The 26,029-nt window shown below is 40.2% G+C and overlaps 1 protein-coding gene across 12 annotated transcripts in view; it reads left to right on the top strand.

The window, feature by feature from the left end:
* The window catches only part of CHCHD3 (coiled-coil-helix-coiled-coil-helix domain containing 3), a 302,539-nt gene that overhangs the window by 171,016 nt on the left and 105,494 nt on the right, over window positions 1-26,029 (top strand). The gene's annotated exons all lie outside the window — the stretch shown is intronic.

Raw genomic sequence — 26,029 nt, 5'->3', positions numbered from 1 at the left:
AAAAAAAACAAAACAAAACTCACCACAAAACACCAACCATATCATGTCCTTAGTACCCACTGATCCCTGAGTTCACAAAGTTAAATTTTTTTTTTTTTTTTTTTTTTTTTAGACGGAGTCTTGCTCTGCCGCCCAGGCTGGAGTGCAGTGGGCGGCTCTCAGCTCACTGCAAGCTCCGCCTCCCGGGTTTACGCCATTCTCCTGTCTCAGCCTCCCGAGTAGCTGGGACTACAGGCGCCCGCCTCGTCGCCCGGCTGGTTTTTTGTATTTTTTAGTAGAGACGGGGTTTCACCGTATTAGCCCGGATGGTCTCGATCTCCTGACCTCGTGATCCGCCCGTCTCGGCCTCCCAAAGTGCTGGGATTACAGGCTTGAGCCACCGCGCCCGGCCTACAAAGTTAAAAATTAATGAAGAAGTTCAAGGATTGGCTAGGTGGCAACATGAGCAAAGATTAAAAGAATGAAGAATGTATCTGCTAAGTCAGGGATAGGAAATCTGTCTTAGAAGAAAAGAAATCAGAGCACAAGTAAAATAGTCGGGGTGGGATTAATGCTTAGGGACTTTTGGAGTCAGAAATTTGAAATACTCAATTGACCTATTTTGAACTTCAAAACAAAACAATTCTGATGCATCACATACGTTTTAGCTCACTAAGGGCAAGAACAAAGAGTGAGGAGATAAAATTGTAGAAGAAGAAATGAGCAAAGAAAAAAAGAGACAAGAGAGTGGGAAAAAGTTTCTGGTAAGTGGAAGGATAGATAAGGAAGGGGATGGATATGGGAAACAGCTCAAAAGGAAAGACCAGAGGGAACCATGCAGGAGTGAGAAAAATCGTCCTCATCCGCCCTCCACATGTCACTTCTAGAACTTTCTTATGGTTCCCAGTCTGTGTTTCTGCCCCCTTAACTGGGCACAGTCTGTTCTGAGGTTTGTCCCAGTTGTCCTGTCCCTGACCCCATGTTTCCCCAAAATCTGTTCCTCCTTACCATAGCTCAAAATCCTTGCTGCTCTCTTCCAGTGGATGCCCTTGAGAACTTGTTGAGGTAGATAGGATTGCAGAGTGTTTCTTTGTTGAATTTATTTTGTTACTTTTTTTGAGATGGAGTTCTGCTCTCTTGCCCAGGCTGGGGTGCAGTGGCATGATCTTGGCCGACTGCAACCTCTCCTGCCTCAGCCTCCTGAGTAGCTGGGACTACAAGCACGCACCACCACACCCGGCTAATTTTTGTATTTTTGATAGAGGCAGGGTTTCACCATGCTGGCCAGGCTGGTCTCAAACTCCTGACCTCAGCTAATCTGCCCGCCTCAACCTCCCAAAGTGCTGGGATTATAGGCATGAGCCACCACACGCAGCCTTTTTGTTGAATTTATATTATTCTTCTCTATTTTCGCTTTCCCAGTGAAACTTTCTTCCTCATCATTTCCAAGTTGGTGTGTTTCGTTAATCTGATTATCTGTCATTTCAGAGTCCCTGTCCTCCCACTGAACCACATGCGCACACACATCTCTGTCAGGCACCGCCCTCCCACCCCAGCTGCTCCTGTTGTGTAAGGCACGCTGGGTTAGCCAGAGTGGCACCCCTTGTTCCAGCTTTCAGGTTTAATGCTTGAGAACATTTGAAGACTATTGTCTGGAAAAGATAAGTGTTTTTATATTTCTTTAAATTTTAGGAGTTGTCTACCACAACAAATAAACTAGATCATACTTTTTAAGTTCAATACTTGTTTTCCTCATTCTGTGGAAAAAATATATCTTCTATTAATGATGTACATAATAGTACTAATTGTGGGCCACCTTGGCTGAACCCAGTTGTATGCTTAGGCTTAGATAATTGAGGTTGTAATGTCATTTCTGGAACTTTGAGGCATCAGTAGAGATCACTGATGAAGTAAACTGACAAGCATAACTCCTTTTCTTTGGAAAAGGTGGATGCTGTGTGCTAAACTAATCAGAAGTTATAGAGCCTTAGGCTGGGCACGGTGGCTCATGCCTGTAATCCCAGCACTTTGGGAGGCCAAGGTGGGCAGATCACAACGTCAGGAGTTTGAGACCAGCCTGGCCAACATGGTGAAACTCTGTCTCTATTAAAAATACACACACACACACACACACACACACACACATACACACACACAAGCCGGGCGTGGTTGCGGGCACCTGTAATCCCAGCTACTCGGGAGGCAGAGACAGAATTGCTTGAACCCAAGAGGCGGAGGTTGCAGTGAGCCAAGATCGTGCCATTGCACTCCACTGGGAGCCTAGGCAATAGAGCAAGACTCCATCCCCACCCCCCCGCCAAAAAAAAAAAAAAAGAAAAAAGAAAAAATTTATAGAGCCTTTTTCTGTTGATAAGTGCCCCTTGAAATAAAGCACCCATTGACTGGATTTGTTGCCCAGCAGTGTGCTGTCTCAGCGTAGTTTCTTCCCAGTGGGTCACATCGGTGTCATGTTATTGTCAGTCTGTTTAGTCTATCTTAAAAGCCTTTCTTTCCTTCCCTCTGCTACTAGTAACCTGGCCTCCGCCCGCTGTGGTGCCTCTCTGTGCAGATTCCGATATCATTCATTCCCCACACTTGTTCATCCTGGACATGACGTGGTAAGAAATCATGGCTTCAGAATTGGTAGACCTCCCTGTTGTAGGATGTGGCTATTTGGTGAGATTTTTCTTGACATAGCCAATGTGAAGAAGACTGTTCAGGTACTCTTGTGTGTGGCCAGAGCCTGAGTGCTGCCTGCGCTTCCACCTTTAGGGCTTTGTGCATTCTATTCCCTCTGCCTGGAGGGCCTGTTATTTTGCCTGATGGATGAATTCCTACCCAGACTCCTGGATTCATCTTTAAATTTACCTCCTTTCGGGAAGACTTCTCTGACTCCAGAGACATAATTTCCCCCTTCTCTAAAGTTCCATGCCTCCTTTATCATCATATTATATTGTGATTTAAAAAAATTACTTGTCTCCCATTTGACTTTGAGATCCTTGAATCGGAGTTTGGTTCATCATTGATAATACCTACCACAGTTTCCAGAGGTTGTTGAACTTGGGGGATAGCCAAATTTTTGGTTTAATTGAAGCAGGGGAAATGCAAGGTGGATTCCCTTCACTTTGGAATCTCAACATTCTTTTTCTCTGGCCTCCTTCAGCATGTGTCCTTGACACAGCTGGGGTTTTGATTTATTGATGTTCTGGATTTTTCATCGCGTGCTAGACAGTGCCATTTGTTGTGATGTTCTAGCTGGCACAGTGCATATGGGCTGTTGAGCAGAACCAAATACTGTCATTGTGGCAGTTACAGTTTTTATTTAACAAACATGTAGAAAATTTAAGCACTTTACATATTAACCCATTTGACCTCATAACATCTTTATGAGGGAGGTACTATTAATAGTCTCATCTTTGGCCGGGCACAGTGGCTCATGCCTGTAACCCCAGCTACTTTGGAAGGCTGAGGAGGGTGGATCACTTGAGGCTGGGAGTTTGAGACCGGCCTGGCTAACATGGTGAAACCCTGTCTCTACTAAAAATATAAAAATTAGCCAGTGTGGTGGCACACGCCTGTAGTCCCAGCTACCTGGGAGGCTGAGGCAGAAGAATCACTTGAACCCAGGAGGTGGACGTTGCAATGGCCCGAGATCATGCCGCTGCACTCCAGCCTGGGTAACAGAGTGAGACTTTGTCTCAAAAAAAAAAAAAAAAAAAAAAAATCCCATCTTCTAGATGAGGAAACTGATGCACAGAGAGGTTAGGGTAACTTGCCCAATATCACATGGCTAGTAGGTGGGAGAGCCAACATTTCAAGCCGGGAAGGTGCTCTGGCTATGGGCTAACGTGTAATTTACTCCCATTCTTCATTGCCAGCGTCATTTTACCTTTAACCACTAGCAGTTTATCTATCTTCTTATCTCAGAGAAGGGAGGATGTCTCAGATCAGAACCTTGGGCCAGGCAACAGTTTCTAACCAGTAATAGTTTCCATTATATTTTCCCTATTATCTTCCACTTAGACAGTTGAATCTGATTTTCTAATTATGGTAGTTATATAAAGACTTCTCTTATAATTATTCAACTTTTGAAATAGAGCTAATTTAAAGAAAAATATCAAGTGAATAGCAGTAGGTCTTAAATGGTGGCCTATATAACAGAAGTCCTGAAGGTGATACATTACGTATTAATGGATAGGACGTTGTGAGTAGTTGCTTACAGAGGGTGAAGAATTATGAGTAGGGCGGATTTCTGGTTTGGCTGATTTGGCTGATGTAATTCACTTTGTTGTGTTTGCAAAGATAAGGGAACCTAAAGATGGAAAACTTAGTAGCAATTGAGGGGATAAGAGGGCATAGAAAGGACATAGGTGGACATGTTCATGTTCCATTATTAACCTACATTGCATGTGTATTCAGTTATTTAGCTCTGATTTGGTTTATATTTAATGATCTCATTCATACCAAAGGTGTTCTACTGGATAGCAAAGCTTTAAACTTTTGACTTGCTTTGGGCAATAAACATGGGGACAGATTATAAAAGAAGGGTTATGGAGAGCCACAAGGCAGTTGCTGTGAAGCTATTACAAAAGACACTAAACCGATAGGGAGCAGAGCAAAGGTTTGTCTGGAAGATACAAGTCAGGCTGAAGTTGGGATGACCCAAGGTAAGTTTGAAATACTTGTACACACCACTTGTATTTTCCCAGATCACCACTTGTGCACCTCTACAACAAACTTCTGCTTTCTCACAGGACTTTTATGGAAGGAAGAAAAAGAATTTGAATCCCTTGGGCCTTTTTGTAGGTTCATTGTTAGCGTCTTGTGTCTGCCTTGACCCATTTGCATTCTGGTGATTGCTGGGAATAGTGAGATAACCTATGAATAGTCCTTGTCCTTCCAGTGTGATCTGAAAGGTCTTTGCTGCTCTGTGCCTGAAGATAACATTGACAGGTAGTTAATGATGCTCTGGGGTTGCCTCTAGCTCTTTGTAGATGGGGGTGGCCAGTCATCTCATGGCTACTTCCTTGGCTAGGACCCCTTCCCATATTGTTCCTATTAGTTGTTAATTCCAGCAGGGTGGACTACTCTCTGTCCTTGCTTTAGTGTTGATGTGTTCATTTAGACACTGGGCATGCCTTGTGAGTCTACTGGACTGTGTTCGTGGAACTCCCATCTCTTCTTGCCCTTTTAACCCTTATTCTGCATGGCTGAGAATGGGCCGTGCTTCTTTTTGAACCTAATCTGTTATTGCATCTGCTGCCCTTAATTATGCTCCTTTTATGCCCTTAATTACTCCTCTTGGTTTTCTGTTAGTTTTTCTTCTCCTTGTGTTACTCTTTTACCCACAGCATGTCTGACAGCCAGGATAGTACTGTGGCAAACTGTCAGCCAGCTCCCATTGATTGGTAATGCTTACGTAATGAGCTGTGTTGGGAAAGGTTGTGTAGCCTTACTCAGACTCAGTGGGGTCAGGAAAGACAGTGCTGGCTGAGCAACGTCTGCTATGAGCATGGGAGCCCGGAGCAGTGACATCCTTGCCTCTGTCTGCCATGTTTTAGAAGCATATAATTGCTAGCCCTTTGCTGATCTATAGTGTGCTGCTGTGTTCAGTTTGAGAAAGTTAGAGGGGGTCAGCTTGGATGAAGAGAAATGGAAATAGTTAAGCTACCTGCTTAGAGCTATCTCTTGGCACAAGAGAGATGGAGAAAATGACACATAGAAATGTTCAATATTAAACGGAGAGACAGATATACAAAGGGAAACTGCAGAAATATACTTTGTTCTGTTCACCGTTCTCTGTCAGAAATCTGCTTGAATTCCCAATAGTTTATTACTATCAGAAAGTTAAAGAATAAAGAGTATGCATTTAGTTAAACCTACTTGTGTCTGTCAGGAGCCTGAACAATACAGGCAACTATAGGAGCCATGGCAACTCTTTCTGCTCTCCAATGCATGCACCAAGCATGTGGAGGTCACTTCTTATGGACTTGCAGGCACTATGCTGGACTCTGACCATACAGTAATAAAAAGAAATACCCCCTGCCGTTGGTGAGTTTTACCGGTACAAATACAGTTGTCCCTAGGTATACACAGTAGATGGGTTCCAGGGCCGCCCTTATATACCCAATTCTGTGCATCTTTAAGTCCCACAGTTGGCCCTACAGAACTTGTGGATAGAAAGTTTATACTTAGGTTTTGTATCCTATGACTACTGTATTTTGGATCTGCTTTGAGTTGAAAAAAGTCTGCATTATAAGTCATTGTAAGTGCACTTGCTCACTTCAAATCCATGTTGTTCAAGGGTCAAGTGTATGTGCTTGGTGCCAGTTTTTCATGGGAAAGCTCATACCTGATTATTTTCTCGTTCTTGTTCCAGCCTCTAAGCAATAGCTACAATGCCTCACGCGTAGGAATTTTTCTGTAACCATTGCTGAATGAATTGTGTGCTGTAGGTTGCAAGTGCCATGAAGTTTCTGAAATAAAATTGTCAATAGAGCCTGGTATGGCTTTGTAGAGAAGAAGATAAAGGTGGTTGTGTTAATAATGAGAGAGTAGTTGATTAAAAAATAAATACAACATCATCTTGACCACTTATTGGCTGTGTAACTGTGCCAATCCCTTTCACTTCTTTGACCCTCATTACGCTCCACTGTGAAGTTGGGAGTGATAATTTGGCAGGATTTGTTTATTTTACCATTCCTCTGCTATACAGTATTGTAAGTGTATTAGTCTATTCTCATGCTGCTATAAAGAACTGCTTGAGACTTGTTTTTTTGTTACTGATTTTTGTTTTGTTTTGTTTTGTTTTGTTTTTGAGATGGAGGCTCGCTCCGTCACCTAGGTGGGAGCGCAGTGGCACGATCTTGGCTCACTGCAACCTCCACTTCCTGGTTTCAAGCGATTCTCCTGCCTCAGCCTCCCAAGTAGCTGGGACGACAAGTGTGCACCATGACACCTGGCTAATTTTTGTGTTTTTAGAAGAGATGGGGTTTCACCATGTTGGCCAGACTGGTCTTGAGCTCCTGACGTCAAGTGATACGCCTGCCTCAGCCTCCCAAAGTGCGGGGACAGGCGTGAACCAGCACACCTGGTCTTGGGCAATTTATAAAGGAAAGAGGTTTAATTGACTCACAGTTCTGGAGGGCTGGGAGGCCTCAGGAAACTTAAAATAATGGTGGAAGAGGAAGCAAACATGTCCTTCTTCACAGTGCATCAGGAAGGAAAAGTACCAAGCAAATGGGGAAAAAGCCCCTTATAAAACCATCGGATCTCATGAGAACTCATTATCATGAGAACAGCGTGGAGATCACTGCCCCCATGATTCAATTACCTCTCACCAGATCCCTCTCACAACATGTGGAGATTATGGGAACTACTATTCAAGATGAGATTTGTGGGGGGACACAGCCAAACCATATCCTTAGACATAGCTTTGATAATTTAATTAAGACCTAGCATTATTTTGAGAATTAAATGATATAATGCATGTGAGATAACTTTATAACATTCTAAGTTCACAACTATTAGTTATTATTAATCTTTGTTATTTAGAAGCAGCTTTCCCCAGACTCCTGAGTTTAGGGATCTATTCCTTTGCATCTGTCTTCCATTTTGTTCAGGTGTCCACAGGAACCTAAACGAACCTGCCTGGCCTGGACCCAGTACTTACAAGGGCTTATGCTTCTGACCTTCTTCTTCGGGTATGTTAGCCACTTACCGGGAAGGATGGTGTCTTTATCAGAGGAGAGTCTAGAGTTTTAACCTTTAGACCATGCCTTAGAAACCAAGGGTCTCAGATGTGAAAGGATACCTTTATGATGAAAGTGCAGGGTAACTTTAACTCATGTTTTGAAGATGGCATACTAAACAGCATCTCAGTGAAATATCTGAACAAATGTTAAAATTAGGACATTTAAAAATTTAGAGCCAGCATGATTTTTCTAAGGTTGGAGACTTTATATAGTGGCCTTTTATTTAGGGTAAAGAACTTAAAATTTGGTGTTAGACTGTAGCAAATTTGAAGTTTTGATAGAAGAACATTGGTGCTTTTGTCAAGTTGGACACAGGAAAACTCCCAGTTATGTTTTCCTGCGCCGTGGCAGCATGATTCTCTTAAACACCAGGTTCTGAACTGCAAACTGAGACTGATGGTTAAAGCAAACAGTTCCTCATGCCTCATGATGATATGTCCCAAATTTCCTTCTCTTTCGTTAATTATCTTTTCCTTCTTAATTAATTAATTTTATTTTAGAATAGCATGTCTGATCTCTTGAATATATCTGTGGCCTACCTTCAAATTGCCTAGTTTCAGTGGTGATTCTATTTGGAGATTTTTTGTGGCATAGTCATGGTATGTATTATGTTAATTCTTGTACATTTCCCTGGGTTTTTGACCATGGTTTGTTTTCTCAGTTCTGCAGTTCACTGTCTTCTCACTAGAATTTATACCTTTCCTTTAGAAGATATTTAGAAAGTGCTGGTAGAAACATAGCTGTCATTCAGCACATGCAGGTCCTGTTATCTCACACTTGGATCCTTTCAACAGGCCTTTTAATGGTTTCCCTACTGGCATTCTCCCCTCTTTCTAATCCATCCTACATACCAAGATTAATCTTCCTAAAATACTGTTTTCATTGTGCTCAAAAACCTTTAGAGGCCCCCCCATGGCCTACAGGATGAAGTCCAGACCTCTTAGCCAGTTAAGTCTTCCTACAGACTAGTTCCCACTTATTTTCTAGCCCTCTTACTGTAATTCCCTCTTCAACTGATAGACTTGCTGAGGCCTCCTTTCTTCCCTCCTCTGTGTCTCAGTTTCTTGTGCCCTTTCTTGCGATGGCCTTTGACCCTATCTCTACCCATCTAAATCCTACTCATCTGGCTTTCAAGTTCTAGTCCAGTTGATGAAATCCTTTATTTTCCTGGCAGCATATACTGTCCTTATCGTATATTATCTTCTATTATGGTTGCTTGTGTTTACAAGCTGTGCCCTGCCCTCTACCCCAATTTATAAGTTCCTGAAAAACGTGGCATCTGTAGACAGGAATGGATTCTTGGTAGTTTTATAGCTCTGTGTGTAAATGGGAGCTTTAGGATTGTGGTTTATGGTCATTGAGTGAGATGCAATAGACAAGTTATTTATTGTAGTCTGCCCTGTCTAGTTCAGTGTCTGAGGGTCTTGTACAAAATAGGTTTTCATTGAGTGCTTATTGAATAAATGAATAGATATATTAAGTTTATTTTGTTCTTCAGATGAGTAAATTATTTTAGCATTTAACTTAACATGTTAACATGTATATAGGGTATGATTTATTTCCTCTAGCAGGAAGAGACACATTCAGAATGCCCCAGAGTCATTTATGGGTGATCATGAATTGTGTATTCTGCTTAGATCAGACTTTGTGTTTAGAGCTGAGTAAGTTGGTGGCCTGGCCATTCTACCCACCAAATTGCAAAAGTTCTCCAAAGTGTTACAGGAACTGTTTGGACAGTAGATCAATTAATAGTTTTATGTTGCATTTCATCTCCGGAGGATGCAGGCTACCTCAGGTGACAGAAAGCTACAGGAGGACAAAAGATAGCTTGCTGCAAAGACCTACGAGGCAGTCTTTTTTTTTACAAATATTCCAGCTGGTTGTCAGCTCTTCCTTGATCGTGTGATCATTACTGCCGTATTTGTCTGACACCAGACAAAAAGAAAAAAGGAAAAAGATGGGGCGGGGGGTTGGGGAGGGAATTCCTTCAGCGCTTAAACCAGGCTTGTCACACTGCAGGGGCACTGTGTTTGGTTTTAATAATCTCATATGTCATTATTAGTAGTAAAATATAAATTTGTTTCTTAGAACTTTTTAGAAAAGAATTTTGAAAAGATTATGAAATGGCACTCATGCTCATCTTTCAGGAAAGAGGTGGAGGGGGTGTTAACTTGCTAACTGTCATCACACTGCTTGTTTTCAGTTTCAGATTAATAGCAGGTGGTATGCAGTTTTCAAAGCAAACAGGCTTTTTTGTTCAGTTAGAAAAAGCACTAATTCCTTCCTGTAGCCTAGAATATTTTGTGCAAAGTGACAAATGGCAAGGATCACAAAACATTTAACATTAAAAAAAATTGACAGCTGGTTAATATTGTAAATTTTTTAAATTAAAAATTTTCTTAAACTGACAGATAACATTGTATGTATTTATCATGTACAATGTGATGTTTTGAAGTATATATCATACATTGTGGAATTTTTAAATCCAGCTTATTGCCAAATGCTTTACCTCACATAGTTATAATTTTTGTGTCCAGTGCAGTTAACATTCGCTCTCTTTGCATAGTATAGTAAATGTCTAAAGGATCGAGCCAGTCCTTTCAGTGAAATATTTCTCTTACCATATTAATTGAGTTGTGTGTCTTGGTTATTTATGCTTAATATATATGTCTGTTACTTTCAGTGAATATATTTTCATGCAGCTATTTTGATTTGTGGCAATATCCTTTGGTCAACTCTGTAGGACAGTACTCATCTCAATTAGTAAATGCCTCTGGAAAGGAATTGCATCTTAGAAGCTCTGCAGATGATCAGCCCATCCAAATGGATGGTTAATGCATGCTTTTAAATACATCTGTGTGTATGTGGTGGCAGGAGTGGGGTGGTTGGTGATGTTATGTTTGGAATAATGTATTAAGGATTTCTATTTCTGGATTCTTATTTATAGGCAAGTTTTTTTTTTTTTTTTTTTTAACTTTAATTAGCCATTTTTTCCCCTCAACTTTTAATTTCCGGGGTACATGTGCAGGATGTGCAGGTTTGTTACACAGATCATCCCATCACCTAGGTATTAAGCCCAGCATCTATTAGCCAGTCTTCCTGATGCTCTCCCTCCCCACAGCCCCCCAACAGACCCCAGTGTGTGTTGTTTCCCCCAGTGTGTCCATGTGTTCTCATTGTTAAGCTCCCACTTATAAGTGAGAATATGGGGTATTTCAGTTTCTGTTTCTGCATTAGTTTGCTGAGGTTAATGGCATCCAGCTCTATCCATGTCCCTGCAAAGGACATGATCTCATTCCTTTTTATGGCTTTTTAAAATTATTATTATACTTTAAGTTCTAGGGTACATGTGCACAACATGCAGGTTTGTTACATAGGTATACATGTGCCATGTTGGTTTGCTGCACCCAGTAACTCATCATTTACATTAGGTATTTCTTCTAATGCTATCCCTCCCCCTACCCCCATCCCATGACAGGCCCCCTTGTGTGATGTTCCCTGCTCTGTGTCCAAGTGTTCTCATTGTTCAGTTCCCACCTATGAGTGAGAACATGCGGTGGTTGGTTTTCTGTTCTTGTGATAGATAGTTTGCTGAGAATGATGGTTTCCAGCTTCATCCGTGTCCCAGCAAAGGACATGAACTCATCCTTTCTTACAGCTGCATAGTATTCCATGGTGCATATGTGCCACATTTCTTAATCCAGTCTATCATTGATGAACATTTGGGTTGGTTCCAAGTTTTTGCTGTTGTAAATAGTGCCACAATAAACATACGTGTGCATAGTAGGATGATTTATAATCCTTTGGGTATATACCCAGTAATGGGATCGCTGGGTCAAATGGTATTTCCAGTTCTGGATCCTTGAGGAATCGCCACGCTGTCTTCCACAATGGTTGAATTAGTTTACACTCCCACCAACAGTGTAAAGCGCTCCTATTTCTCCACATCCTCTCCAGCACCATTTTTTTAATGATCACCATTCTAACTGATGTGAGATGGTATCTCATTGTGGTTTTGATTTGCATTTCTCTGATGACCAGTGATGATGAGCATTTTTTCATGTGTCATTTATAGGTAAGTTTTTAGGAATATTGAGATACTGCTTAGTATGCCAACTTTAAAAAGTGAGTCAGAATAATCTGTATTCTATTCTTAACTCATGACTAGTTAGCTTTATGATCCTAAAAGTGTCTTTGACTTCTAAGGGCCTTGGTTTCTAAGGTATATTCCTGCCTCTGCCTTAAATATGTATGATTGGTTTGAAAAAAAAGTTGTGGGTTTTTTTTCTGGACACAAAGTCTTGCTGTGTTGCCCAGGCTTGGAGTACAGTGGCATGATCATAACTCACTGCAGCCTTGACCTCTTGGGCTCAAGTGATCCTCCCGCCTCAGCCTCCTGAGTCACTGGGACTACAGGCACATGCCACCATGCCTGGCTGATTTTTTTTTTTTTTTAAATCTTTTGTAGAGATGAGGTCTCATGTTTCCCGGGATGGTTTTGAACTCCTGACCTCAAATGATCCCCCCACCTTAGCCTCCCAAAATGCTGGCATTATAGGCATGAGCCACCATGCCTGTCCTTTGTCCACGTATTTTTGATAGCTGAGAAATACGGCATCAGATGTCATTCATGTTTGTCATTAAGATGATTTTACATGTGATACACTCACATGTGGTATACTCACATGTGGTATAAAAGGCTTAAGGGTGGGAATCACTTTTCTCTGGTCTGGAATCTGATCACTTAGTTCCTCAGTTCCAACACTTGCGAAGAGCTTTCTAGCATCTGATCAAATGATGGATTAATGAAAATCCTACCCACAGTAAGATGATTTTTAAGTCAGAAGGCAATATGTAATTAAAACAATAACTATAGCCATAAGCAGGCCAGATACCCTTGCCAGGTAGTTAATAATATTCTGACTTCCCAGAAGACAAGACCAAATCAGAATTGTGAGGTTGCTTTTTGTTGTTGGGTTCGAACCCAACAACAGGTAGATGGATCTACCTGGTGAGCTCTCCTGGGAAGTCAGAAATTCTGTGTTCATGAGACAGCTCTTCCAGCTTGTGGATTTCAGGCTAATCTCTTGTCTGCAACTTGTTTCCTTAACTGTAAGATTAAAAAATAAACTAAAAAGGTTCGTGTAGAAACTACTACAGTTGGCCCTTTGTGTCCACGGGTTCTGCATCTGCAGATTCAACCAACCAAGAATTGAAAATATTCAGAAAAAACAACCTTAATATAACAACTAAAAAGAATACAAATAAAAATCAATACAGGGTAATAATTACATAGCATTCACATTGTATTAGGTATTATAAGTAATCTGGAGATGCTTTAACATGTATGGGAGGAGGTACATAGTTTATATGCAAATACTATGCCATTTTATATCAGGGACTTGAGCATTTGTGGATTTGGGTCTTGGGGAGTTGTGGAACCAATCTCCTGCAGATACTGAGAGATGACTGTACTTGCTTCACATTGCTGTGCAGTGAGGCTTTCTAGTGTGATTATGTAGTTACAGGTCTTTAAAGGTGACAAAGGATGTTAAAATTTGTAAGTTGACAATGCTGATCATGTCTATTCCTAAGTTCCTTGACAGCAAAACTCTGGTATGCCAAGAGTTTCTAGAATTTGAGATTGCGGAGCTCTCTGCCTCATTTTGGTCTTCCCATACCAGAGTATTGTTCACAAATAGGGATGTGAACAAAGCTAAGTCTAAACCAGCCAGGCCTGAGGACTGAGTCAGACAAGAGGACCCCCTGCTTCCCTCCTGTGGCCTTTGCCTTCGCCTCAGGGTGGCTTCTTTAATGGGAAGATGATGGCATGTCTCCCTTCAGTCACCTCGATCCCAGCACTGAGGTGGCTGATTTCCATCCTATCTTGTGTGTGCTGTTGCTTTCTATTTGGATGAGAATGACTCGTGCTTTGAGTGCATTCTCTTCTTTCCATTGCTTCCTTCTAAGGCTTCTTTCCCTTCTTACCTGTTTAGGCCTCAGGTTATCATTTGTTATTCCTATGATCTTATCTCTTAACTTATTTTCCTTGGTTAGATAAGCCAGAGGCTTTGTGCAGAGGCTGAAGGTTTTCAAGAAACCCCTCACTACCCAGTTTGGGGAAAACTGGGATGTTGTAAAGGGCTGAGTGTTCTGTTGTACTTTCATTACCAGTGACCCATTGTGGACGATTTCTTTAGAAAGTAATTTTTATTCCTTAAGTGCTTTTCCAAGTTCTATTTTTTCTTTTTTTTTTTTTTTCCTCTTTCTCTGTCTCTCTTGTTTTTTGAGAGGGAGTCTTGCTCTGTCGCCCAGACTGGAGTTCAGTGGCGCTATCTCGGCTCACTGCAACATCTACCTCCCCGGTTCAAGCAATTCTCCTGCCTCAGCCTCCTGAGTAACTGGGACTACAGGTGCCCACCACTATACTCAACTGATTTTTCTATTTTTGGTAGAGATGAGGTTTCACCATATTGGTCAGGCTGGTCTTGAACTCCTGATCTCAGGTGATCTACCCGACTCAGCCTTCCAAAATACTGTGATTAGAGGCATGAGCCACCATGCCTAGCCTCCAAATTCTATTTTTCTTCGAATATAGTAGAGTTGCATCTTAAGGATTTAGTTTTAAAATCAGCATATATGGTAAACATTTCTTTTGTTCAAAATTATTCTTAGGAGTTCAGCACTGCTAGTTTTTTTTCTATTCTGGATCAGTAGTTTTCTTCAGTTGAGCACTAGATGAAAGTGCTGGCTTTCATTTAAAGGTTTGTGAATGAAACCTGTATAAGTTCAACCACTAGAGTTCCATTCACTGGGAAGAGATGCTCACTCTGTGAGGGCGTGTGGGAGATGAGACAGATTGAGAGGAGAGCTGATGTATGCCTCCAGTCTCAGGCTTTCTTGTGGAGTAAGTGGAGCTCTGGGTACTACTGAAATTATTCTCTCTCCCTCCATCACCCTGGGCAGTTGAGTTTGCATAAGTTAAATGTCTGTATGATGTAATTATACCAGCCTCTGTAAAGAAACGTAAACAGGATGAACATGCCTGATTATTTTCTGGCCTTTCTCGTTTTTATGTAGAAGATAAGAATGAGTGTGATTTGGTTAGCAGCAAGGAGTTGAAGTTGTTTTAGAAAAGTGGCCTCTTGCAGCCCCAGTCTTACCTATTTGAGTTTGCCAGGTGGTATGAGGTTCAGGAGGCAGCCCAGCGAATATTGCTAAGGCAAAGACTCTGTTCTGGTAATTGCAAACCCACTGCCGGTGCCAAGTCAGGCAGAGAAGGAACATTGCTGCTGCCGCACAGTGTCTGCCCCTGGCAACCAGGTGTCATGTATACATGGTTATTTCCAAATGTTGTTTAATGTGTGCCCCTAGCATCCTAGCAGTTTGGCAAAAGAACATACACATTTATTGAATTTCCTCTGGCCTAACTGCTTAGTAGATTCAAAATGGATAATAGAGGAAATGTTGTGGTAAATGTAATGCATGAAATGTGGATGTTAGAGGGGTCTTAGATATTATTTAGCCTATCCTCTGAATTGTACAGATAAGAGACAGATCCAGAAAGGTGAGGTGATTTGCTGTAGACCATGAATTAGCAGCCAAGATGGAATGGAAGCTTTAGTTGTCTGATGCCTATTTTGTTGCTTTTTCTACTTGATAGAACTTATGGATCAAATAGTATTCCATAAGTTCAATTGAATTTACTCAGCCTGGCCTGCATAAATGAAGCAATTCTAAAGGGAACTCATATATTCAAACACATGTAAACCTCGTTCTCTGCTGCTTTACATTCTGTTTGAAGTGGAAGTTGATGTTTGTTGTCATCATTTTGTTTTGTGTTAGTTAACAAATCTGATTATGTGGTGGCCATAGGAGTGTGCCCTTTAACTCTATCTTTAACAGAATAGATAAAGGGTGTGGTGCAGTTAGCTGACAGCATCAAGCTGCTGCACTTTGGGATCCACCACATGCTCTGGGGCTCCTCGTCAACCTGGCTAAGATTTTCCCAGAGCTGTGTATGATCTTCATTCCTTCCCTGCTGTTGCTGGTGTCAGACCTTCAGCATGGTCTGAGGCTCTCCTGCTTTCTTCTGCTCCTTCTGTCCTCCACCCTTCCCACACATGTCCCCATAATCAGTCTCTTGTACTTTATGTCTCAGCATCTGCATCCCAGAAGACCTGAACCGACATAGTATACAGGTTGATTTGAAGTTATTTTTAGTGTAGTGTGCAATAACGGTTGCAGAAAATCTTTAAAAACAAATCTTTATGTTGACCAGGGCTGAAAATTGTTACAAATGTTTGATTAGTCATTTTTTACATTTTTTTCTCTTAACTTCAAGCCAGCATGAGGAGAAATCAAGTCATAGGTCTGGGAAGTACACTGTTGTCAAGAGACAGGAGTCCCAGAACCAATTCTCTTTCTGACCTTCAAGAATTCCCTTCGCCGACAAAGAGCTTGGAGCCTCACTTACTTCCTAGAAAATGAACTGAGTGATCTCTGGATGTTTTCTTCAGCTCTGGATGTGAAACAGATTGCAAGAAAAGAGGTTGAGTGGCCAATTGGTCCCAATAGTGTGAACGTTAAGTCTAAATTTAAATTGAACAAATACAAGTTAGTACAAAGAAAAGGAATTCAGAAGTTGTGCAGTAATTGTCTCCATGTTGTTGTCCAATTTATTTGTCAGTTCACTGACACCAAGTATCTTGGTGCAGATAGTGCAGTTTAACTAGTGTCTCTATGTCAGAGTGCTTCTGAGATTTTTAATCTCCATGGTAAAACAAGATTATATGTAAGTGCCTGGAAATGGAAGTTTTATTTCCCACAATATGGAATAAGAAGATAGAGATATTTTAGTATAATTGCACCTTAGGTTATATAACTCAAACTGCTTAGTATTTATTCCCACTCTGTACTCACAACAGCTATAGTTTAGAGTTGAGACCACCCTACTTTTATGAGTGATGGTAGCATTCAGTAGTTGATAACACCAATCTGTGCTGCAGCTGCCTTTGATAGTAAAAGCCCATTCCTTCTCTAAGTCCATATAATCACACGGTTTTATAGAATATGGCCTCTTTTACCACCTTTTCATCTTTCAGTGCTAATTCTTCGCTTTAAAGTTTTTAAGCGTGCTAATGATGCTGTGACATAGAGTCCTTAATTTATTTTATAGAATTTTGCTTTTTGGAGCTGTATTTTATATTCAATTGCTGAATTTGCTTCACCATGGTCTTTTAGTCTTGTTAGCTGTTTATATTCACTTGTGTCTTTCATAAGCATGTAGTAGCTGAAGCTTAGAGAAGATAAGACTGCTTGTGTTAGAACTCTGAAACCCCAGCAGTTCATTTCATTTTTGATTCAGCATTTATTTAATGTTTCTTATGGGTTGGGGATTGTGATGAGTGTTCTTGTCTTAAATGGATGTTGGGCAGAGAGCACAGAGCATATGCCACTGAACTGATGTGGTGATATGTTTCAGCACCTTTCATGTTGAAATGTCATGTTACTTTGTAACATGAAACTTGTAAGTTATAATGGAATCACAATATGCCTTGTTCTCAGGAATTATATATAAAATATTTAACAACAGGTATGACGTAGTCACTGCCCAAGCAGAACAAATGTTAAACAACCAGAACCAGTTCATGTCAACGGAATCTCGGCCCTGCCTGATCTGAACATAAGTTAAATGGATTCAAAGTCTTATATGTGATAGAAGCTTTGATTCTGGTTTTACCAGAAGCTGTAGGAAAGAAAGAGCTTTTGTACATATTTTATATATTTTCTCACTGGGAAATGATTCATTACATTACAAAGATGTGAGCCACTCTCATTGCTTTTGTGCTTTATGCCTTTGCAATTCAACCCTACCACCAGATGATAGATAGCACAAGAAGACCCAACCCCAATTCTACAATATGTACAGACATTTATTGAATAAAACTTTATTAGAAAGCCGGTACAAAATGATTCATACGACCAGTTTTGTAAAACTCAACGAAGTTGCAGTTTTCTGTTCTTTTAAGTATTTTCTTTGCAAGAAAGTTTCACCTGAGACAGATGACAAACAACAATCCTCTTGTAGTAGTCTGTTTTTATGCTACTAATAAAGATATACCAGAGAGTGGGTAATTTATAAAGAAAAAGAGGTGTAATGGACTCACAGTTCCACGTAGCTGGGGAGGCCTCACAATCATGGCAGAAGGCAAAGGAAGAGCAAAGTCACATGTTACATAGTGGCAGGCAAAGAGCTTGTGCAGAGGAATTTCCCTTTATACAACCATCAGATCTCATGAGACTTACTATCATGAGAACAGCACAGGAAAAGTCCGCCCCCATGATTCTGTTACTTCCCACTGGGTCCCTCCCATGACACGTGGGAATTAGGGGAGCTGCAGTTCAATATGAGATTTGGGTGGGGACACAGCCTAACCATATCACCTCTTAAACCTGTGGTTCTCCACAGAGGCGATTTTGCCTCCTAGGCAACATTCGGCAGTGTCTGGAGACATTTTGTTTGTCACAACTCAGAGCTGGGGTAGTGCTGCTGGGCTGTATGGATTAGAGGCCATGAGTACTGCTAAACGTTCTACAGTATGTAAGACCTGTCTCCATAACAAAGAATTATCTGGTCCAAATTGTTGATAGTGCCAAGGATAAGAATCTCCATCTTAAACACATGGCTGGATACAGAGCTTTTTAGGGATCAATTCCGAGGCACCATTCCTACAGTAAAAGCTAGAGGCCTCATTGGATTTCTTTAACCTGTTCATGTAGCAGATGTAGGAGTGTCTTTATAATATGGCAGCTAATTCTGATATATTTGTGATAGCTCTCATTTTACTAATAAGAACTCATATCTAACATTTATTATGCTGGTTAATGGACCATTTTCACCAATAAAATCCCATTTCCAGCAGTCATTTTGCTAATTAGCAAAACATCACTGTTGATTAAGGCATGGGTGACTGAAGCGCTTCTAGTAGCTTTCTCTACTTTTCGAGCTTCTAATAAGAATACTTGTTGATTGCTCCTGGATTGTGCATTCCTCAGTAACTTGCTGGCAGCACTTAATTCAGAGCTTACATAATAACATACACATAAAATCACACTGTATATCATGTGGTAGTTTGAACTAAATCATGGACATTAGGACAGATTTCCTTCCCAGAAGCTGTACCTACTTACTTCGTACAAACTCTTGCACTCAGTGCAGTTCATTTGATACAGCTGCTGTGTACTGACTGTTTCCTTGTGGAAAGTACAGATCTAGATTGAGCCAAAGATACACACAGAGAGGAGGAAAGCCCTTCTCTTGTCTCAGGGAGTTTACAGTTAAGGAGAGGAGCAGTGGGTAAGTAAGCATGTATCATACAAGGTAAAATAAAAAAAACAAGTGCCATAGGAAACATACTGAAAGGTTTTATTAGCTGCAAAAGTAGGAGAAGCAGCTAGGGTATGACTTGGCAAAGACTCTGGAAGTAATGTCCAAGGTGGTTTTGGAACATGGGTGCTGGGCTGGGTCAGTGCATGGTGGTGTGGTGATTTCACAGAGTGGTCATGGGCACCCAAGTCTTCTGTCTCCTCACTGAGTTTCTTACTCTGTCATAGTGCAAATAACTTCCAAATTATGAAATAAAACTAGAAAACTGGAGGAGTAAATATATAGTTAACAACTGTCCCCTCTCTCTCAAGCTGTAGAAGAAAGTTTATAAAATTGGTTCTAATTTCATCCAGCACTGCATTTTGCTTCTTTTGTTAGGCACTATGATATACATAAAAGTTATGAGAGAACTTCTGGGATAATTTAAAGCAAAACACCACCAGATCACTTTCTATTCAAAATTTGTGTACTCCAGCAACCTCCTGTCTTTATTCAATGTCAGCTTTACTTTTAATTTCAAAATCATTCATTTTGGCTCTCCATTCTTATTTAAGAGAATAGCAGATATACCTTTGCATTAGTCCATTTTCACACTGCTATAAACAAATACCTGAGACTGGGTAGTTTATAAAGGAAAGAGGTTTAATTGACTCACAATTTCACATGGCTGAGGAGGCCTCAGGAATCTTAAAATCATGGCAGAAGGCAAAGGGGAAGCAAGCACCTTTTTTACAAGGTGGCAGGAGAGAGTAAGAGCCTGTGAAAGAGAAACCTTCAGACCTTTATAAAGCCATCAGATCTCATGAGAGCTTGCTCATAATCACCGGATCTGCTCGGGGGAAACCGCCCCCATGATCCAGTCACTTCCTACCAGTTCTGTCCCTCGACATGTGGGGATTATGGAGATTACAGTTTGAGATGAAATTTGGGTAGGGACACAGAGCCAAACCATATCATTCCACCCTGGCCCCTGCCAAATCTAAGGTTCTTTTTACATTTCAAAATTAATCAGGCCTTCCCCACAGTCCCCAAGAGTCTTAACTCATTCCAGTTTTAACCCAAAAGTCCAAGTCCAAAGTCTCATTTGAGGCAAGGATAGTCCCTTCTATGTAGGAGCCTGTAAAATCAAAAGCAAGTTAGTTACCTCCAAGATACAGTGGGGGGTACTGGCATTGGGTAAGTGCTCTCATTCCAAATAGCAGAAATTGGCCAAAATAAAGGGGCTACAGGTCCGATGCAAGTCCAAAATCCAGCAGGGCAGCCATGAAGTCTTAAAGCTCTAAAAAAATCACCTTTGACTCCATGTCTCATATCTAGGTCTCATGTCTCATGCCATGCAAGAGGTGGGCTCCCATGGCCTTAGATAGCTTCGCCTCTGTGTTTTTGCAGGGTACTGCCCCCCATGCTGCTGTCATGGACTGGTGTTGAGTGCCTGTGGTGTTTCCAGGTATACTGTGCAAGCTGTCAGTGGATCTACCATTCTGGGGTCTAGAGGACAGTGGCCCTCTTCTCACAGGTTCACTAGGCAGTGCCCCAGCAGGGACTCTGCATGGGGCCTCCAACCCTGCATTTCCCTTCTGCACTGTCCGAGCAGAGGTTCTCCATGAGGGCTTTGCCACTGCAGCAGACTTCTGCCTGGATATCCAGGCTTTCCATACATCCTCTGAAATCTAGGTAGAGGTTCCCAATCCTGTTATTGACCTCTGTGCACTTGCAGGCCCAACATCACATGAAAGCCACTAAGGCTTGGGGCCTGCACCCTCTGAAGCAATGGCCTGAGCTGTACCTTGGCCCCTTTTAGCCGTGGCTAGAGCTGGAGCTGCTGGGACTCAGGGAACCAAGTCCTGAGGGTGCACACAGCAACAGGGCCCTGGGTCTGGTCCAGGCAACGTTTTTCCCTCCTAGGCCTCTGGGCCTATGATGGGAAGGGCTGCTATGAAGGCCTCTGATATGCCCTGGAGACATTTTGCCCATTGTCTTGGTGATTAACATTCAGCTCCTTGTTACTCTTACAAATCTTTTCAGCTGGCTTGAATTTCTCCCCAGAAAAATAGGTTTTTATTTTCTACTGCATGGTCAGGCTGCCAATTTTCCAAACTTTTATGCCATGCTTCCCTTTTAAACATAAGTTTCAATTTCATGTTTCTCTCAAGTTCGAAGTTTCACGGTTCTCTAGGGCAGGGGCAAAATGCCACCAGTGTCTTTGCTAAACCATAGCAAGTGTCACCTTTGCTCCAGTTCCCAGTACGTTCCTCATCTCTATCTTGAGACCACCTTAGCCTGGACTTCATTGTCCATATCACTATCAGCATTTTGGTCAAGACTGTTCAACAAGTCTCTCAGAAGTTCCAAACTTTCCCATATCTTCCTGTCATCTTCTGAGATCTCCAAATTGTCCCAACCTCTGTCCATTACCCAGTTCCAAACTTGCTTCCACATTTTCTGTATCTTTATAGCAGTGCCCCACTACTTTGGTACCAGTTAACTGTATTATTTCATTTTCACACTGCTATAAAGATACTACCCGAAAGTAGGTAATTTATAAAGGAAAGAGATTTAATTAACTCACAGTTGCGCTTCCTGGGAAGGCCTCGGGAAACTTACAATCATGGTGGAAGGCAAAGAGAAAGCAAGAACCGTTTTCACAAGGCAGCCGGAGAGTGAAAGAGCATGTGAAGGAGGAACCATTAAACACTTATAAAACCATCAGATCTTGTGAGCACCCACTCGCTATCACAAGAATAGCAGGGGGATCCTCCCCCATGATCCAGTCACCTCCCATTTGGTCCGTCCCTCCACATGTGAGGATTATGGGGATTACAGATCAAGATAAGATTTGGATGGGGACACAGAGCCAAACCGTATCATACCCCTGTGTGGCAAAGGATATAATCAGTTGACTGTTTTCAGTATGTTATTAGTATGAAAAAGTTTAAAATGTCAATCAGGGCTCTTGAAACTCTGAGAAGGGGAAGACAATACAAACGCCAACACCAACTGCCCTGATCCTGGATGCTTGGGTTTGAGTTCCAGACTTCAGAAAAGGGAGTATATTGGAAGAATGGACTTTTGTCTTTCATCTCTCTGGTCTATGTTTACCTTACATTAGGTGTTATAGCATTAGTGGACGTCAGTGCAGTTTAACATTTCAAGCTGGGGTCTGCTTATAGCTGATGCTTATGCCTCATTGAAAAGTGTAATAGGTGGGACATCCTTTAAGTTCACCTAGATGAGTTACCCTACTGAAGGTCACCCTCTGGTATGGTTTGGAAAACAGTGCTGGAAGTATAATTCTTTGTTTATTAATGCCACTTGGTAAAGACTCAGTGAACCCTATGTAATTTCTCCTAACGAAAGTCTAGAATTCAATTAATTGAATACATGGCTACTTTAATTATTCTGTTATGGCTAATTGATACTCACAGTGATCATGTTTTACAGCTTCTAAATGCAATATTACCTTACAAGTTTATGGTTCAGCCTCCTTTGATATTTCAGTTCTTTTTCTGTTTTATGTCAGCATATAATTTTATTAGGTTCGTATATATTGCACCTCATATGTAGTTTTGACAATAAATAAAGGTCTTTTTCCTACTCTTATTTGCTCATCTGCTTATGTGAGTTGTAAAATAGATTTTGCCTACCATAGATTATCCATATTATAGTGAAAGATTAATCTTTCTCAGTTCTTTATATGTATGCTTCAGATTGTTAAAAGATTTAGAATAAAAGGATATATAGTTATAGGGATGTCCTGTTTATGTTGTTAGAGCATTGTTGTCTTTTCTAAATCCTAGTAATCTCTGGCTTCATAGTGTTATCTCATGGAAAGTTGAGTAGGTACCTACTTTGTTTTTTACACTGAACTATTAAAAATTGAATACTGACATTTCAGGGAACTTTGTCATTTAAAATGTACAAGCTTTCCCATAGCATAGAACCTTGCCTTAACATGCCTTGTGCTTGATATACAAAGTAACATTTCATTATCTGTGCTAAGTGATTGTGATGTCACCGAGTTCCCAGCGCCGTGCAGTTGGTGCCACACCTGAGTCCCCAGGAGCAACAAGGGTTAAAAGGGTGTAGTAATGCCGAAAAGTTTGTGCTATGAAGATTTAGCCTGGACTATTCATGGGAAGGTAAAGTTCCTATCAGCACAATATGTTATATTCATAATCCGAGTTTTCTTCTGTATAAACTTTATTATACCCCTTGTTGTAAAGCACCTTCAAGTCCATTCTGAAAAGAGACAAGTCTTTAAGGAAGTAAACATATGTACTTCACTTTTAATCTAGCTATCAACACCAAGTTAAGACATCAGAATGTTCGTGTTGGGTTCCTTGAACTTGATTTCCATATTTTCTTTGTGTTCTGGCATTATGGGATACTCTAGTTTTCCATAATGATCCACTTAAGTACATTGTGTCACATTTTCAAGTCCAGTCACATTATCCCAAATCTGGCAAGATCTGAAAACAATTCTATACATATTTCTTCTAGGAATAGCAAATAGTAGATGGGGAAAATGTTTTATATTTTTTTTTCCCCAAGATATGGTTCTATATCAATAAATAATGTTGTAATACTCTTTGTTTTTATTTGTTCATTTACAATGATTCTCTGTTAGAGAGCTCTACGGAGTTTTATTTCCTTGCAGTAGGTTTAGTACTTTTTAAAAGTTGAATGTGACTCCCCATCCTCAGCAGCTATTAGCTTAGTCAATGTATTCTAGGCTTATTTAAGTTTCAGGATTCATATCGTGTGACTTTTCCTCCTAGCATCATATTAACTGTTTCAAAGCAATGTGCTATTAAAGTGTTGTGGCCATGTTTCTTACTTTGTTATTCTTCCCAGTGGATCTCAAACTATTGATTCTGTTTGCAGTCCAGGGAAAGATGTGTGCTGCTAGCCTATAATTTGGTGGTGTTGGGTCTTAGGAAATATTCCCCTCTTTGGTCTTTAGTGTACGCATCTGAGCTTTGGACGTGTTATTTTAAACTTTTTCAAGGATCATGTCTTAGAAAAGTGAGTGAGCATATATCTGTACATCCTTTATTTAAGTTGTAATCAGCTCTTCAAAATTAAATTTGTTGATTGATGCAGTGTCCTCAGTAGGCTGAAGTGTTGAATTCTCTTAGTGTTTTCTAAATAATGATAATGGAATATCCATTATGATTTCTTTGCATTTTAAAAAATCTCACTCTGTGAACAAAAGGAACATTACCTAGTATGAGTGTTTTAATATCCGGTGTAGATAATGCCATATATTGAATGGGGGAGAAAACCAGGTGCTGATACATTCAGGATTTAGTAGGCAATACAATTTCCATGCTATCTATAACTGTTCAAGTTGTTAAAACAAATTTTTTGAATTGTTAATATGATTATTTAATAGTTCACTCTTTTAGATGCCCTCAATGCTTTATTTCCATCTCATAGTCAAGTGTAAACATGTGTAATATTGATGTTTAAAAGATTTTTTTTCTGATTACAGAAGTAATAACTGTTCATTATAGAAAATAAGAAACAGTCCAAATAATATACCCCGCTACGTATGTCATAACTACTATAACATCTTACCATACTTTACACTTTTTTCCATGTCAATATAAACAAGTACTCCGTCTTCTCTGTCCCTCCCTTCTGCTCTTCCCTCCGCCATTTCTCATGCAAAATTAGGAGCTTAGGGCACACGCTATTTTATGACGTGTTTTTTTCTCACTTAACATTTTCAGTTTTAAAAAATTAATTTTCTATTAAGATAGCAGCTTTCAAGGACTCTTACTGTTTGATTATATGGCTGGATCAAAATCTTTATAATCAGTATCCTATTGCCAGATTCTTATTTACCCAAACCTCTATTGTTCACTCTTAGTTGTTGCTTTAAATAATGCTCGTTGCATTTTCTTAGATGTAAATACTCTTTTGTTTTAATATTTGCTAGGATTGAATGCCTGGAAGTCAAATTGGCCACATAAGAAAATTAATGATAATAATGATTTATACATACATTCACACATTTATAGTTATTATTACAAATTTTAGTATGCTTAATTTATATTCATTTTTAAAATTTATGTAGTTAAATTCATTCTTTCTGATATACAATTCTATGAGTTTTGACAAGTGCATATAATTATGTAACCACCACCACAGTCAAGAAACCGATTCATTTCCTCACCTTAAAAAATTTCTTCCTTTTGCCCCTTGACTATTAAGTATGTTTGTTTTTCATTCTGCACATATAAAGAGGCAAAAATAAGAAAATAGATACCGCCCATAAGTCTACCATTCTGCTGTAACCTCTGTTGACATTTTGTAAAATAGCCTTCTGCTTTTTTTTTTTTTTGTCTTTTTTTTTTGTTTTTTCTCTTCGTCTTCCCTACAAAAAAAGAGGTTATACTGCCTCTTGATTTATATAGCTTTTTTCTTTTTTACGTGGTATACTCTGAGAACATGTTTCATTTAGCCATTGGACTGGTTTGTTTTTGTTTTCTCTGCAATTCTAAACAACCTTGTAATGAAGTCTAAAAAGCCCTATCATGAACATCTTTGCATATAGTACTTAAGTACCGTAAGTAGCGTTTTTAGGTCTCAGTGCATATGTACGTTTTAAAGATTTGTTAATTTTATCTGGTTGATTTATAAAATGGGTATACCAATTTATATTCTGACCAGCAGTGTATAGGAGAGCCTGTTTTCTTATATCCTTGCCAATATTGAGTATTTTATTTTACATTTTGTTAGTTGGTGAATGAATAATATTAGACACTGTATTACCTTAATTTGTACTATCTGATTTGCTGTGGGGTTGGATTTTTTCATGTGTTTATTATTCGTATTTTTTTGTGTGTTAATTTCTAGTTTATATTGTTTGTGTATATTTCTTGCCTTTTTTTTTTTTTTT

Source organism: Rhinopithecus bieti, unplaced genomic scaffold (genome assembly GCF_001698545.2).
Source record: "Rhinopithecus bieti isolate Rb0 unplaced genomic scaffold, ASM169854v2 scaffold_13262, whole genome shotgun sequence".
In the NCBI taxonomy this organism is placed as follows: domain Eukaryota; kingdom Metazoa; phylum Chordata; class Mammalia; order Primates; family Cercopithecidae; genus Rhinopithecus; species Rhinopithecus bieti.
Note: the sequence above shows the minus strand (reverse complement) of the source record. Positions and strands in the feature narration are given on the sequence as shown.